This window comes from Manis pentadactyla, chromosome 3 (assembly GCF_030020395.1).
Source record: "Manis pentadactyla isolate mManPen7 chromosome 3, mManPen7.hap1, whole genome shotgun sequence".
In the NCBI taxonomy this organism is placed as follows: Eukaryota; Metazoa; Chordata; class Mammalia; order Pholidota; family Manidae; genus Manis; species Manis pentadactyla.
Window position 1 is genome coordinate 50,227,771 of NC_080021.1, and position 14,984 is coordinate 50,242,754.

Sequence of the window (14,984 nt, forward strand, 5' to 3'; positions counted from 1 at the left end):
AATTGCCCACAGAGTTTGCCAAGTGTGGAGCAGCTGCTATCGGGGGACAGAATCACAGAATGTAGTTAAACAGAAATAGAATATTCAAAACAGGACATGAGCAGCAGGGCTGGCCTAGTGAAACAGAAAGGAATAGCAAATTTTACTTCAATGCTCTCTCCCTCCCTTAGGTCTGCCACCTTCCAGGGTAGCTGTTGCCATCATGAAACCCCTTGGTGAGCCCCAGTTCTCCACTGTGATTTTTCCAGTGAGAATACTCACACTGCAGCATGGCCCATCTAAACATATCTATCTTCATTCTATTCTCAGAGTGATCATTGGTGTCTTTAGATCCATGCCTCACAATCTTCAAGGGGCCCATTTACATTTTAAAAAGAAGTTCCAGGACAGATGTAATCTCAGTTCAGGGAAGGGTTTCAAACAGGGGAGATGATCAGAAAGATGCTCCCTTACTGCTGTCTATGCCACCAATTTTGCCATTGACCATCAGCTGGGGCTAGCACATCCTAGACGAACTATTGTTTTAGATTTTAGTTTTATTTTTTCATGCTTTGTCTGTAGTGGCCACTTAATGTGCTGCCCAGATTGCCTCCTCAGGATGACAATATTCATGCTGGCCATGGAGAGTGCTGGCTGCAGAGGACTCACAACTGAGTCTGTCTCTGGGAACTGCCCTTGATCTGAAGGGAGCTTCTTCCCAAGGTGATGCACGCTCCCCAGGGACAACTTCCATTCAATGACTGGTCCATTGTGGAGGTTCGAAGACCTCATCTCCTCACCTAAAGACAACTCTGGAGACTGTCCCTGCTCCAGAGTACTCTGTGCAATTGGCTGAGGGCCCTGCTGCCACTGCGTTGCAGTTTAATTTCTCTGTGCCCAATTCTGCTGCCTTCGTTTCGTTACCAGTGGGGCTCCTGAGAGCATCCCCATGGGATTACCAGCGAATCTCCATGTCAGGGTCTATGACCTAGTATGGGTTTCCACAAAGATACATACTCCACGAGGGCAGAGACTGTGTTTTGTCTTTTTTATCTATTAGAACCAGGGTATTTGCCAGATTCTTCCAGCAGTGCTGTGGTTATGAATTGGAAGAGTTTGGTAAACCCTCCTTAGACCTAAGGAGCAGAACACAATTGACTACTCTTACCTGCCTATACCATTAAGTCACTGAAAATCAGAAGATAAGTGAAGGAGGAAAGTCCAGCCTTTTTTTGACTTATGTTCCTTTCTAAATTGTCGCAACATATATTTGACTTGGGAAAACAAGTTTTCCATCTGAGCTATACTGTCTACTTGTTCTTATAAACCTAAACTTTTATGTATGTATGTATGGGCCTCTTGACCACTATTTTTATTTAGAATGTGGTTTGAATTTCTATACCCTATTTCTAACTCACTTTGCCCATGTTCTAGGGTTTGGATTGACTTATCAAACAAAGGGAGGTGAATATTTGTATCATGTGGCACCATCTCAAAGTTCTGTGCCCTTACAGACATTGTTAATCAATCATGGCTCCCAACACTTTCACTCCACTTTGAAATTGGGTGCTGGCCCCTTTGGCAGAATCCAGTTTTAGTGTACTCTCGGTCATTTCCTCTTCTTCTATCTAGGAAAGCAGCTGTCCATTTTTGTTCTGTCCTTGACACAAGGAGGAGGTAGTAACTGCATTCATACTACATTCAGGAGCTGTTCCAGACAATCTAGAATGTGCTCCTCACTATGACCTTCCAGCATCAACTCTCATGTGTCATCTTTCGGATGTTGGTCTAGGTCTCTCCCCTCATCAGGCTGCTGGTGACTTGGGCGGACTGGGACCAACTGGAGAGATGGAGGAAGATGCACCATGAAGCTAATGAAGTGTAACCTTCAGAGTTTTTGTCTGGTATCTTCCAAAGCCCTGAGAGGAGTCTGAGCTTTTTTTTTTGTAAAATTACATAATTAAGACATTCTGGGTATGATTTGTTAAGTCCTCTCTATCTTTCCAATTCTACTTTCCCTACAAAGCACTCCTTCTCTAGGTAGCACTGGAGTGGCCATAGGCATTATTGAAATTCATTAATGGAAAGTTGAATTGGGATACATATAATTTGAACTCAATGGGATATACTTATGTGATTTAAAGCCACTTTCATGTATAGTGAAGTTATTTACAGCTATGCTAATACAAGAATAGCTTCCTGAAACTTATTCATTTCATTAAGTGGACAAAGCTGTAAGTGGAGGATTTGGTTCTTATCAGTGCCTTACCACAAAAGAAATGTTTACAGTAATGTAGTAGTTACAGTAATAAGATATACAGTAGAAGTCTTCAGAATTCTTGCATTTCCAGGGTACACACTGGTAACAATTCTACACAGTATGCATGTATGTGAAGACAAAAGTTTTATGTATCCTAAGCACCAATAATAAAAAATAAGTTTTGATTAACCATTTTAAAGAAAAGATTGAATTATCATTTTATTCTCTTCATGTAAATTTTTAATACCATTATCACATGAAGAAGGAAAAAGCACGCAGCCATGAATTATGGTCAGGTAATATATGATAAAGGGGCCATGAATATACAATGGGGAAAAGACAGCCTCTTTGATAACTGGTATTGGGAAAACTGGACAGATACATGCAAGAGAATGAAACTGGATTACTGTCTAATCCCATACACAAAAGTAAATTCAAGATGGGTCAAAGACCTAAATTTAAGACATGAAACCATAAAACTCATATTAGAAAACAGGCAAAAATCTCTTGAATGTAAGCATGAGCAATTTTTTTCTGGACACATTCCCCAGGCAAGGTAAACAAAATGAAAAATGAACAAATGGGACTACATCAAACTAAAAACATGGGCAGCAAAGGGCGTCATCAACAGAACAAAAAGACTACATACAGTATGGGAGAATATATTCATAAATGACTTATCTGATAAGGGGTTAACACCCAAAATACATAAAGAACTTATACACCTCAACACTAAAAATCCAAATAACCCAATTTAAAATTGGGCAAAGGACCTGAACAGATATTTCTCCAAATAAGAAATACAGATGGTCAACAAGCACAGGAAAAGATGCTCCACATTGAAATTCAAAACCACAATGAAATATCACCTCACACCAGTTAGAATAGCCACCATTCAAAAGAAAAAAGTGTTGGTGAGGATGTGGAGAAAAGGGAACCCTCCTACACTATTGATGGGAACATAAATTGGTGTAGCCATTATGAAAAGCAGTATGGAGTTTCCTCAAAAAACTAAAAATAGAAATACCATACCATCTCCAGTAATTCCGCTTCTAGGAATTTACTCAAAGAAAACAAAATCCCTGATTCAAAAAGACATATGCACCCCTATATTATTGCTGCATTATTTACAATAGCCAAGTTTTGGAAGTAACCTAAGTGTCCATCAAAAAATGAATGGGTAAAGAGGATGTTGTAATATACACAATGGAATACTATTCAGCCATAAGAAAAAAAATCCTGCCATTTGCAACAACTTGGGTGGACCTAGAGGATATTGTGCTAAGTAGGATAAGGCAGGTGGAGAAATAAAAATACCTATGATTTCACTTATTATGGAATCTAAAAACAAAACAAAACAAAATCAACAAAAGAGCAATAGACTCTGAGACACTGAAAAGTGACTGGCAGTTGCCAAGGGGGAGGGGTTGGGTGGGTGGATGGGGAGGGTGAGGAGTATAAATGGGCACAAAAATGCTCAATCATAAGTTGGTCATGGGAATGGTAGTACAGCATGGAGAATATAGTCAATGATTCTGTAACATCTTTCTATGTTGATAGATAGTAACTGCACTAGTAGGGGTGTGGATTTAATAATATTGGTAACTGTTGAACCACTGTGTTGTATACTTGATACCAATGTAAGATTGTATATCAATAATTCAATTAAAAAAGAAAAGCATGCAACCAAAAAGTAGAAGAGTACTATAATGAGGTGTGTCAGCAGTTAATTAATATAAACATCATGCTTTTTGATTTTATGATGTATTTGTCAACACTTTAAAATTTGTAATTTTGTTGTGATGTCTTTTCTCACTCTAAGTAAACATTTCCTCTGTACTTAATTTAATATTCAAAATATTGTATTCTTTTCCTTAAAGTATCTCCCACCCCAGTGATGTGACCTTTTCAGGCCCCATAAGATCTGGGGTCATCCCTGGGAGACTCTGAAGCCTCCCTGCCCAGTGAGGCTCTATATTCTGTAGGGGCTGCAAGAGCATTTCCTACCTTGAGCCAAGTAAGCATGTTTCTTTCTTGTTGGCTCTAAACATGAGCATGGAATTTTGGGGTAGAAAGAGACCAAAGACATAATCTAACATAATCTCATTTTTTTAGGTGAGGAAACTGAGGTTGAGAGTTATCATGATTTATTAAGTCTCTATGTCCTGTTTTGGCAGGTGGCCTGTAGAGCAGTGGACAGGCAGTTGCCACAGTGCCCTAGAACAATGGAAATGACCCCAAATTCTGAAGAGGGTGCTGGTAGTAAAGAAAAAGTTCCTAAACTGTACTTCAACTACTTCACAGTTGTGCTGAGATGAAAACCAGAGATAGACCCCTTGGAAAATAATGCCTCTCTGTTGAGGGACAGTGCTCCTCCAGAGAAAGGAACTGGTCTTTTTAAGAAACAATGTAAGTTAAATTCTTGACCACTTCCAAGAAATGACAATCTTAAAGACTTGATCTTTAGATTATGAGCATATTTTTATTTCAATCACTAGGTTTAATGTGTGAGATAATAGTTTCAGAATGTAAAACTATAATTTCACTCTTGAGAAACCACTTAGCACTTCCACATTTATTCATTTGACTATGAAGATACCTCTCTGCTTCTTTCCATACCCACATCCTTTGGACTGGGTTGGGCAGTGTTATTTGTGAAGAAATTTGAGGTCCAAAATAGCTAATAACAGAGCAGAAAGAATCCTCTTTCTAGTGTTTTCTCTTTATTTCATATGGTCTCTAGGAGTAACAAAATAATACTTGTTTTATTTGCTTTCATTGACTTGATAAAAGCAGATCTAGCTTTAGGTAAGAATGTATAATTGCCCATATAGTGTGATTGAAAAGAGGACATTCTTACCCTCATAACAGAATTCTACTGTGAATAACTCATTCTTTTTTTATATCATCTTTAATAGCTTTCCAACATCCCAGAGATACACCTTGGAGAATAATTCCCAGTGTCTTCCTGTGAATGAGTATGTATGCTTTATTTTTTTCTTAGTTAAGTAAAGTTAGGAAGGGGCGATATCATGACTTCCATTTTCTCTCTTAATTATAATTTTTTGGTAATTTAATTGAGTTACTATACTATAATTTAGTTGCATTTTTCTTTCTTGTTGAATATTTTATAATTAGAAAACATTTTAATAGCTATTGATTTTCAAACTCATGTCATTTGATCAATGTAGCAAATTGGTCATTATGTGATGTTTCTATCAATATAAAAAATGTTTTTTGATTTTCATTCATGTCAAGAATTTTCTTGTTAATAGTTAATAGTCATCATCGCCACTTTTATTTATAGAGTTTTAAGTGCTGAGATTATAAAGCATTAATGGTTCTACGACCTCATTTAGTCTTCCTGTCGACCTGTGGAATGAGCAGGGAAGAGATTATCAGCATTTGGTAGTCAAAGAAATAGGACCAGAGTACAAATTCTTTGTCCTCAGCAAGAAAGTAGCAAGACTGATACTCAAAATTCTGACTTCAAGGAAGGTGCTGTGGTTTACTTACCTTTTTGCATTTCTGATGAAAACCATTGGGTTTTACATGTCAATATTTGCATGAAATTACAAAACACTCATTAATTGTATAATTAAATGAGAACTAGAGTGACTCAGCCATAAGATACATGGCTTACAAAATTCAGTGGAAGTACTCAGTATGCCTGAGAGTGAATATCACCAATGTGAAAAGTGGTAAGGCAAGTCTGCAAAGCAGATCGCACCTCTGAAACATGAAGTTAAGTGAAGGGAGGGATCTTCCTCATCTATGCAAGGCTGAAAATGATTCTAATATACAGCTGTCTTCATTTTATCTACTTCAATATCATTGGAAAGAACAGAGCAAACTTATTCTGGTCATAAGTTAGAAGTTCCTTATTTTCTTTTCACAATGAGCAATCTCAAGGAGAGCTATCACCACTGATCATCTGGCACTTACATACCTTACTATCTTCTGTTGTGATCAGTATGCTGATTTTAATAACAGATAGTAATAGTATTTTTTATATGGTGGTTTAAAGCTATATAATTTTTTGATTGATGATTTTACTTATTGCCACTATTTTGAAATACTTGTAAAAGTATATTACATTTTTTATCTTATCATTGGCCAGTCTTGCTATAAATAAGCTCTTAAAAAAAAAACAGAAAGAAATATACAATATATTGTTTGTGTCATGCTCAGTTCCCTGTATTAACATATTATTCTCTAGGACCCAAATTTCATGCTACAAACATTGTTCTGTCATTTCTTGGACAAAATTGATATATTATCTACTTGGCAAATCTTGCCTCTGTTTTTTTAAGAGAAGGGCCTCCAAGTATTTTTTTTCATTATTTACTATTTATTTGTATATTTGTTTGACCCTAGTATATATGAAGTAGTTGCAGGTTTGATAAACCATACTTGTGAGAAACAAATTTACCAATTAGAGTACTGTGTTTGTGTACAGTTCTTTTTGTCTTTAGTTTTACAGTATCCAGTCAAATCACTGTTTTACAAAGTTAGGTTAACTTCTGTCTTCTTCACTCCTTCCTGTGTTCTTATATTATTTACTTATAAACACAATTAAATTCATTTGTCATGGTTTGCATTCTATCTTGGATTCCCTCTGTATCTTGGTTATTTTTGTTTAAATCTACATACTGTGTGTAGAATACAGTTCCAGGAAGACTGACAAATGTATGGAGTCATATATCTATCATGACAATTCCTTAAAGAGCAGTTCCATTATCCTCATACTTCCTTATGCCATCATACTCCCTTATGCTGCCCCTTTGTAGTTTACTTCTCCTTTCCATTCCCCAAACCCCTAATGACTCCTGATGTTTTCCATCTTTATAGTATTAATTTTCCCAGAATGTCATATAAATGGAAATATTCACTATGTAGCCTTTCACTTAGCAAAGTGCATTTAAAATTATCTGTGTTTCTTGAATCAATAGTTTATTCCTTTTTAATGCCAAGTAGTATTCCAGTACATGGATGTACCACAGTTTATTTATCCATTCAGCTATTTTAAAGGATATCTGAGCTGTTTTGGTTTGGGGCATTTATGAATAAAGCTGTTATAAGTGTTTACATATGTAATTTTATAAGAATATAAGTTTTATTTTTCTAAGGTCAGTACTTAGTAGTGGTGTTGCTGGGTCATATGGTCGGTGAATACTTTATAAAAAAACTTCTATTTTCCAAAGTGGAAACCAACAGAAGTAGTTGTGTAATTTTCCATTGCTACTAGCAATACACATACTCTCTAGCCCTTAGTATTGTCAGGCTTGTGTTGTTGTTGTTTTTAATTATTTGCCATTTGAATAGGTATGTAGTGGCCAAAGACTTTACTAAATTATATCTATTTTTTTTTCTGTGATCAGATCAGGATAAATTATTTCTCAATATATGAATCATCTTTCTGATGGTGAAATATATTTAGAAAAATTGCCTATGCTTATTTTTTTACCCATTTATAGGTGTAACCTATCTAACCTATGGCAAATTGTCACAGGTAAATAGAATCCACTAGCTGGAGAACATAGAATCATGACCCTCTTAAATGCAGATTAAATGTGAAAAGGAATGTGAAAACATTAAATTGTGAAGGGTTACACAAATAAGTGATTATTTTTCAAACTAGTCATTATATCTTAATATCTTTATGGACTGAGGCTATATGGGGAAATGTAAACTGACAGAGAACCTGGTTCATTCAGAGTCAACCAGGAGGATAAGGATACCACATTTAGCATGATATATTTCAGAACCTCCTGTATCAGAATTTCCTGGAGCATGAAAGATAATATACAAATGGACAGTGGTTAGTCTATATATAAAAAAAGAACTCTGATCCATAACGTATAGCAACCAGCCCAGTAAGCCAACCTACTACCCAGAGTAACTAGTCCAGGATGTCATACATCAGTATCAAACAGCACAGGAAGTTAAACAATAACCCCTGTAATAATTTGTCCCAAATGGCTAGGACTTGATTAATAATGGACAGCATCCCTAATTTTTGCCTCTGCTTCCAATTGAGAATCAATGTGCAAAAGCCAAACATGTACCTCTAACCAGTCACATAGGATACCCCACTTCTACTTAGCCTGCCTGCAGCTTCCGCATGACAACAGCCTCCAGTCAAGTGATAGCTGATATCTTAGACTTGGTAGCTAAAGCCGGGAACATTTATTTCTCACGGTTCTGAAGGCTGGGATCAACACTCTGGCAGATTCAGTGTCTGGTGAAAGCCTGCTCCCTGGAGTCTCTTTCACAAGAGTTCCATCACCTCTCAAAAACCCCACCTCCTGATACCATGATGTTGGGGGTTGAGGTTGCAACATATGAATTTTGGGGTGGATACAAACTTTTTAGTCTATAACCCATGAAGTCTTCCCTTCTCCCCCACTATAAAGCCTCTTGCTCCTCTGCCTGTTTCTGCCAAATGCAAGAAGAACTGGGACTGACTCCCTTGCTATATAGCAAGCTCTGAATAAATAGCCTTTGCTTGTTCTCATTTGATATTCTCAATTTATTTCCACAGGTGCTTTTTAAAAATTTATATTCCTACTCCTGACCCAGTGAATAAGAATTACTGAAAGAGGCCCAAATATCTGCATTTTAAAGACTCTCCTAAGGATAATTTTTTTGCATATGATATTTGAGAACTGTTGCACCTAGTGGCACTCCACAGAACTTCCTCCTAAATTTTGCCTTAATATATTTCTATAAGCTTTTGCATGAAGATATGGATGTGCTGATCAGATGTATGGTTGTCACAAAGGTAGGAAAGTTAGTTAATATAGCACACTTCAAAATCAAAATGAATTTTGATCTAAAAATCTGGAAATATGGGCTAAATTTAAGAAGATAAGGGCTAATAAGAGGTCATGTGCTATTAAGAGACACAGTGCTAAACTTTAGTTTTATGTATGTGAATCTGTGTACTTATGTATATGCAGAGCTGGGCAATTGATTAATGGACCTTATATGAAAATGGCCTATAAAAGTGAGTTAACAGAGCTTTTAAAATTAGGTATAAGAAACAGATTTATAACTGCAAAGTCAATTAACAGAGTTAATAATTTCACTATATCTGCACTTGTAAGATTATCTGGAATATTATGCTGTTTTAGGCTCCACGTTTTAAGAAAAGCCACTGTTTAAGGAGAAGTGCTCAAAATAGCTCAAACAACTGAGACTATGTGGTCATATTTTAATGGAATGTTACCTGAGGTTCAAACTTCTGATACGTTATCCACAATCCAGAATTTAGCATTCATATCAATTGTCCATTCTTTTGTGATATTTCTATAAAATTTTCTAAAAAGAGTTTACTTAAATTCCATTCTCAAGAGAATTTAAAAAGAGTTCTATACAATCATGTAATTCTACAGTCAGGATGTGAATACATAAAAAAATTAATGTGTACTTTTGGTGCCGGTGTTCTTGTTTGCAGAGTCAACGAATGAACTTAGCAAATACCCAAGGTAGGAGAGCCAGGGAGAGGCTCTTGTTTAGAGAGAACAGTGAGAGAATAGAGCTCCTGGCTCACACCAGGAGGGAACAAGAGAGTCCCTGGTGGTGCATTGTCTAGGGGTTTTACAGGCAGTTGAGGATTTTTGGGAACATGAAAAAAGGCTTAGGGGTGTGGACTTGTTAAGTGGTCCCAGAATATTTAGAATTAACTTAACATAAGGAATTTCCTGGTTTGATTTCTCCCTGGGATACCTGCATCTTGGTCAGGGAGCATATCAAACAAGGCCGCCTGCCCAGCCTCCAAGGTGGGCTGAGTTATTGTCTGTTTGCTAAAGAGTAAGTTAAGAATCTTACTTCTTAAGACAAGTAGTGATTTTACAGCATCTTACTACGCAGATGGACAGTGACTGTGAAGGGGTATGTGGGGGGGACTTGGTGAAGGGGGGAGCCTAGTAAACATAATGTTCTTCATGTAATTGTAGATTAATGATACCAAAATAAAAAAAAAAGAATCTTACTTCTTAAACTTCCTGGGTATTAAAATGCAATCTTATCTTTAAGGTGGAATCCTTCTTGCCTTTTACTGTGTTGTTTATAGCTGGGTCTGCATGCTAAATTAGTTGCCCAGTTTGCAAATCACTTCATCAGATCTGAAGGAGGAAAGATCTGATGCTAAAGTGAATCTTACACATGATTAAAAATGATTAGCATAATAAAAACATGTGCTACTCTTCTTTGGGGAATATTAACTGATCTCACAGAAGAGTGACTCTAGAGCTTAATATTTAACACAGAGTTTTGGTAGGGGGAGTTTCCTTGCATGTAGTTACATTGCTCTGACTGTAAATTTCCTGCCTTGCTTTTTCTAGAGGCCCTCACCCTATTCTGACTACATCCATGGTCCCCATCTCACTTTTAATGTGAAAATATACTTGATTTTTTCAGATTGACGGCAGGAGACTTGAATTGTAAATCTGTTATAATTCTGACATTTTTCTCTTGATAGCCAAATGCATCTTACTATAGATGTTTTGGATTTTCAAACTTGTCTGCTTCTCTAAGGTTAAAAAAAATATGTAGCCTGCTATTTGTTTTTCATTTTATTTCACTCATTCATGCATTTGTTCACTTTTTCATTCATGCTTCTGTTCAGTAAATATGGAGCACTTCCACTTGTGTGTGTTATAGAATGACTAGCAAGTTATAGGCTCTTCATTAAAGAAGATCTGATTTGAGGAGTAAAGCAAGACTTTGGACCACATGACAGGTACATTATGGGGAGGAGGGCTTTTTGCATATATTGTATCCTTAAACTGTCTTTAGTCTAGCCCTGTACTGTCTAATATAATAGCCCAGACACATATGCTTACTGAGCATTTGAAATGTGGCTAGTTCAGATTGAGATGAGCTATAAGCACCACATTTTGAAGACTTAGTTCAAAAAAAGTAAAAAAAAGAAGATAAATTATCTCCTTACATGTTGAAATTATATTTTTATATATTGGTTTAGAATAAAATATAAAATTACTTTCTCCTGTTTCATTTTATTTCTTAAAATCTGAATCTTAGAAGATTTAAAATTACAGATGTAGCTCTTAATGTATCATTTGTAATGCCCTTCCTTTCAAAGGAACATTAATGTTTATGAGCCTAGGCTCCAGTATTAGATCTGTGTTTGCCTCCCTGTTTTCTTGCTAGGACAGTTGTGAGGATTGAATGAGAAGATGATAACAATAACAATAAAGGCAAGGATCATTAACACATAAGGCAGCATTTACTAAGTGCCAGACCCAACTAAATGCTTTAGATACATCAATTCACTTAGCTCTCACAGATCCTTAGATAGTTGCTATTATTATCTCCTCTTTACAGATGAGGAAACTAAATCATAAAGAGATTATTTTAAAATGTGTTAAAGTGCTTAGAACAGGAGCTGGTGATAAAGTTAATAGTTCTGTTTTATTCCCATTCCTGGGACTGAGCAGGATGTTGAGAATAGTGGCTGAGAGGCCCTACCTGCCACGGTGGGAGGTAACATCAGTTCATGGTCGGGGAAGGGTTGTGGATAGGGTAGTTTGGATTAAGAATTTGCTGTGGTAAATGTCATAATTTACAAATGCCACAACAATGGTTTCCAACTGGAGGTGATTTGTCAGGTTTATTTGACAATATCTGGAGATATATTTCTTGTCAAAATGAATGGCACCTAGTGGGTAGAGGCCAGAGATGCTGTCAAACTTCCTATGATGCACAGGACAGCCTCCCCCAGGACAGCCTGATCTGGCCCCAAATGTCATAGTGTTGAGATTGAGTAATCCTGTGCAGCAGAAATGAAGAAAAGAAAGAATGACAAGAGGGATGGAGAGATGCAAGGAAGGAAAGGAGGGAGGGAAAGTGAGAGACAGGAGGGGAAAGGAAAAAAATTAATATATATTCACTTTTCTAGTCCTGGTTGTGCCTTTCTTGGAAAGATAACATAACAGCATTATGATTCACATAATATAACACAACGAAAGTTTAAGTACAGATTTATTATTTTAGTATAATACTTAGCAAAGTTAGAGTTGGAGCAGTGAGACAAAGCCTATCTCAAAATGTTTTTACTCCCTGTGGAGTCATAACTCTGGGTGCCTTTATTCCTGGTCAATGATTGCCTAATAAAACAATAAGTTCATCTGATCTTGTGGGCTGATTTTTTTCCCCTTATGTGTGGTTTTAGAAAGTAAGAAGTTCATGGTGAATCAACCCTCTCTCTCACCTTGAATGTGCGACTCTGATTATAAATACTGATAATTTCTTCAATGCAGAATTGTACTACCTTTCTTTAGTTTGGATGCAAGTTGAGAGTAAATTGTGGACTGGAAACAAAGTAATATAGAGTTTGCTTGTCAATCATTAATTTATCCCTATTTGTTGAGTTTTAACTTCAAGTGATTAAGTTATTTTAATATAAATTAAATTCAAATGACAACAACTTGTAGGGCGGAGAACCATCTCTCTCTGAGGGCAGATGCCTAAAAGCAAATATGGTCCTGAAATAATTTCTCAAAGAAATCCAAAATAAGGCTGTTTTGGGTTATGAGAAAGTGCTTAAGAACTTTATAAAATGTGAAAATTTAAACACTAAGGAAAATTCATTTTTTATTATGGTTAAAATGACACTCTGTAATCTTTTTAGCAATGAAACTCTTTCAATCAATGGCAATTTATGAATGCTATTTCAAGAAGAACAGATCATTATACCGGTTTTTCTCAATATGTGCAACTGTAATCGAAAATTAAGAATCAATTGTATTAAACACATGAATTTCTATTTGCTTTATTTTTCAGACATCACAGCCTTTATAAATGTGTGGCTCTATACTAAAATGAAAATAATAAATAGAACTTCCATCCTGTTTAACTAGGATGCTTTTCTAATGTCAAGCACTGGTGTTTAATATATTTAAAAACCAATTGTGAGACAGCTGCAATGAAGTCCACCAGAGATGGCAAGTTTTTTTGTGGAAAAACTGCAGTGGCACTACAAAGTAAACACAGAAAGTAAGTGTAGCTCCAGGAGGAAGGGCGTTACCCACCTGGGGCAAGGTCTATATAGGAATTTGATGAGTCTGAAGGAAAATAAGGCTGAGGGGTTGGATATGAAAGGGCTTAAAGGTTTATTCTCATGGCTCAGTTTCTTCCCACCCCGAATCCTGGCTGCTCGGCTCTCTCTATCCGGACGCCTTCTGTCCCCTCTCCCTGGGCTTCCAAGCTCTTTCTCTCCAGCTGTGCCATGCTCCACTCTGTACCTGCCCTTTTCCCAGGGAGGAACTCTGTGGATGGGTCCCTGGTGACTGTCCAGTGCCTGTCAAGTTACATACAGGAACTTTGGAGAGGACAGCCTCTCCACCCTCCTCACAGGGCCAGAACTTCCATGACTGGCTAGCAGCTCTGCAGCTGGTAAACATCCCATTGATGTGCAAACAGACTATCATATATATATATATATATATATATATACACATACATACATACATACATACATACACAATGGGCACTATCAAGGCCAGGTGGGAATTCTGGTCAAAAACTTCCATTTTCCCCACAGTAAGTAAAAACATTATGAGTTATTTATACTTTGGAATAACAAGTAGCCCCTCAAAAGGATGAGGTTGCTCTGTATGTCCTGACAAAGTAAAATTTTCAAAACATTTAAAATAAAAAACCACAATTTGCACAGCAACTTATAAAAGTTATTTATTTATGAAAAAATCCGAAGATACATACACACAAGTACTCACATATGTATGCAAATGTATAGATTAGGAATAGAACAAGGGGATGAACACAATGTCATAAACAGTGGAGAGGGAGAGAACTTGTAGTTGTAGATATGATATGCAAGGGACCTCTGGATTTATTTCTGAATATATCTGTTTTTAGTTTAAGTTTTTAAAAATATAAGAATATAGTGATGTGTTATTGACATTAGATAATGAAAAATATCAACAGCAAGGAAAACATCTTCTTTATGTTTCATAGTTTCATTATCTCCCATGTCTGGTTTTAGTTTAGGAAGTCAGATACAAACTTAGACACAAACACACACATACATGCACACATAAAAGTCCTTTGTATGTCTAAAAATTACAGCTCTACTGGAAATCTTCATTTGCTCATTGGCAACTGAGTGCAGTTACTTGGAGATGTATTCTTCAATCAGACTTGCAGGGAGGGAGCATCTGCTTGCATAGGGCATGTGTTTAAAAGGAATTTTATTTTGTTTTGTTTTCTCAGTAAGAATGTTAGGGTCAGCAAGTGTGCTAGAATGGATTTAAAAAGTTGGGAAGTTGGCACAACTGCAGTCAATTTTGAGGAACAATGAGACTTACGGTGTCACTATTTACCTGTAGGTTCCCAGAGGAACTGGGACTGGGAGCTCGGGCTTGGGTTCTGGTGCTCCCCAGGCCCGGGAGGCTGCTTTGCTGGCTCCTGAGGTGGTGATGTTCAGTTTTTGAACTTGACAAATAAAAAAACCACAGAAAGTACTCAGTCATAAGACAGAGTTTCTTCAGATGACATTCAAGTCATCCAAAAGAAAGTGCTATATTCTTGCTAAGTGGACAAATTAATGTTCTTAGAAACTTGGCTATTTGTTTATTTATGTCTGTCATAAATTTATGGCTTTTAAGCTTGGCCTTGGTAACAGTGCATAAGATTCTCTGAATGATGAGCTTACCTTCCTCTGCCTTCTGTCCATACAAAGAAGAAAGGTACCCTGCCG

At 36.7% G+C, this 14,984-nt stretch overlaps 1 pseudogene; it reads left to right on the forward strand.

Moving 5' to 3' along the window:
- LOC130682860 (prefoldin subunit 4-like) overlaps nucleotides 1–14,984 on the forward strand; it is a 73,398-nt pseudogene that overhangs the window by 29,918 nt on the left and 28,496 nt on the right.